Here is a 2,650-nt window from a genome sequence, read left to right on the forward strand (position 1 = left end):
GAAGGAAGCCAGGATTCAAATCAATGATATTGAACAAAAGGAAGAAATAAATATTCACCCAGAACAGAAAGAAGAAACAAGCATTAAAAAAAAAAAAGTGAGAGGCTTAGGAACAGCTGGGAAAACTTTAAATGTACCAACATCTGAATCATAGGGGTGCTAGAAGGAGAAGAGGAAGAGCAAAAAGTTGAAAATTTATTTGAAAAAATAATGAAAGAAAACTTCCTTAATTTGGCAAAGGAAATAGATATACAAGTCCAGCAAGCACAGAGTCCCAAATAAGTTAGATTCAAAGATGACCAAACCAAGACACATCATAATTAAAATGCCAAAGGCTAAAGATAAAGAAAGAATCTTAAAAGCAATAAGAGAGAAGAGGAGAATTACCTACAAAGGGGTACTTGTAAGACTATCAGCTGATTTCTCAAAAGAAACTTTGCAGGCAAGAAGAAACAGGCAAGAAGTATTCAACGTGAGGAAAAGCAAGGACCTACAACCAATATTACTCTATCCAGCAAAGCTATTATTTAGAATGTAAGGGCAAATAAAGTGTTTCCCAGACAAAGTAAAGCTAAAGGAATTCATCATTACCAAGCCATTATTATATAAAATGTTAAAGGGATTTATTTAAGAGAAAGGAGATCAAAACTATGAACAGTAAAATGACAACAAATTCACAACTATCAACAACTGACTAAAAAATAAAAGCAAAAATAAAAAGAAACTATGCAAACAACCAGAACAGGGAAAGAATAATAGGTATGGAGTTCATTTGGAGGGTTATCAGCTAGGAGGGGGAAGGAGAAGGGGGGAAATGGTGCAGGGATCAAGAAGCATAATTGGTAGAAACAAAATAGACAAGGGGATATTAAGAATAGTATAGAAAAGGGTGAAGCCAAAGAACTTACATGCACGACCTATGGGCATGAACAAAGTGGGGTGGGATTGCTGGTGAAAAGGGAGGTACTGGGTGGAGGGGGCAAAGGGAAAAAATTGGGACAACTGTTACAGCATAATCAATAAAATATACTAAAAAATAAAATATCATAGTGCCATTGGTTTTATTGATTTCATGACAGTCCATGATATATATGTGCCTTCATTTTTTACCTCTTTCCCTATTAGAAATTAGGTAGTTTCCAATGTTTTCCCATTGTAACATAGCTGTATGAACCCTTGTGCATACATCTTATTCACCTGTCCAGTTATTTCAGAGGAAGAAAACTGCCAAACATTTGTTGATGTCTGATCACAGTAATGTTTTGTTTGGAGAGCATAGCTTTTTAAATCAGCAGTTTGTTATGAATTTAGGTGATCTCTTAGGATACATTCCTAGAAATAGGATTGCTGGATCTCATGACATTCTGTTCTGATTTATCAAGGCTTTGTTATTTGCTTGCTCCCAAATGATCATTGGACTGTTCCTGTGCCAGTGCCATATTGGATGGGTGGAAGACAGAGAGGATGCTGGGAGGCAAGCCTTAGAATTGTTCTCTGAGTTTATTGATGAGTTGACCAAAAAGGTCTTTTTTAGGATGTAACATACCAAATTGAAATGATTACTGGATTGAGCATCAGAAGACTAGGATGTAGTTCTAACTCTACTATTATATAGCTCTGTGACTTTGGGTTAGCTATTTAGCCTAAGTTTTATTTCCTTAGAAGGTTGTTAAGAAATCAGATGAGATACTGTGTCAAAGTTGATTTGAAAATCACAGTCCAGTACAGTTATGAAGCAGTATTATTTTTGTCTATTGCCTAAAGTGTTTTTACAGAGGGTCAAACAGATCTAAGCTTAGAGTGTAAAAAATTGTTCACTCTCCAAACCCTATTTTTAGAGGTGATACATAGACATGATATTAAGGTGCCAGGATCTGATCTGTGGAACTTTAGTTCCACCATCATTTACAGATAGTTTCACATGCCAGACAGTGTGGGTACAAAGATAATATGATTAGTCCCTGTCTTTGCAGTGCTTTAAAATCCACTAGAAAAAGACAAATATGTACTGAGATCATCAGAAAACAGAGGGAAAAATGATGTAATAGAAAAGAGAGCCAAGAAGCAGTCCTAAGGCATGAGAAGGACGCCTCCCAACTTGGGAGGTTTTGTAGGGAGGGCTCCAGCTTCTATCAGCCATAAGTTTGATTTACTGGTACCATCTGCAGGAAGACAAATGGCCCCTTCTGGCTGTGCTGGTCAGATACAGAAAAGGAAGAAAAAGAGGGAAAAATGGAGAAAGGGTGATTAGTGAGTCAACAAATATCAAACTGACATATAACAAATGAACAGATAAAAATTTCTCACAGGAAGGTGGTGGGTGTCCTGAGATGGTGATGTTGAAGTGAAAGGGGTGACACTTTCTTTTTCTTTAGCACAAGAATAATCTCTTAAATTCTGGACACAAACAATACAGTATAATTTATGGTTGCCATGACAACGCAAATTCTTTCCCTCTGGTATCAGGCTGCCACCCTTCTTTGAAATCCACAATGCCAGTTTTCTTTATGAAGTAAATACTGTACTTGGTGTCAAGGGCTTAATGACGGGCTCATCTAATAACTCCTGTCTCCCAGGATTGTTTGTTCCAGACTCCTGTGGTCACATTCCTTTTGAGAAAGAGGGAAACTAACATTTGGGTGGCTACATC

Source organism: Furipterus horrens, unplaced genomic scaffold (genome assembly GCF_987537825.1).
Source record: "Furipterus horrens unplaced genomic scaffold, mFurHor1.1.pri manual_scaffold_17, whole genome shotgun sequence".
NCBI lineage: Eukaryota > Metazoa > Chordata > Mammalia > Chiroptera > Furipteridae > Furipterus > Furipterus horrens.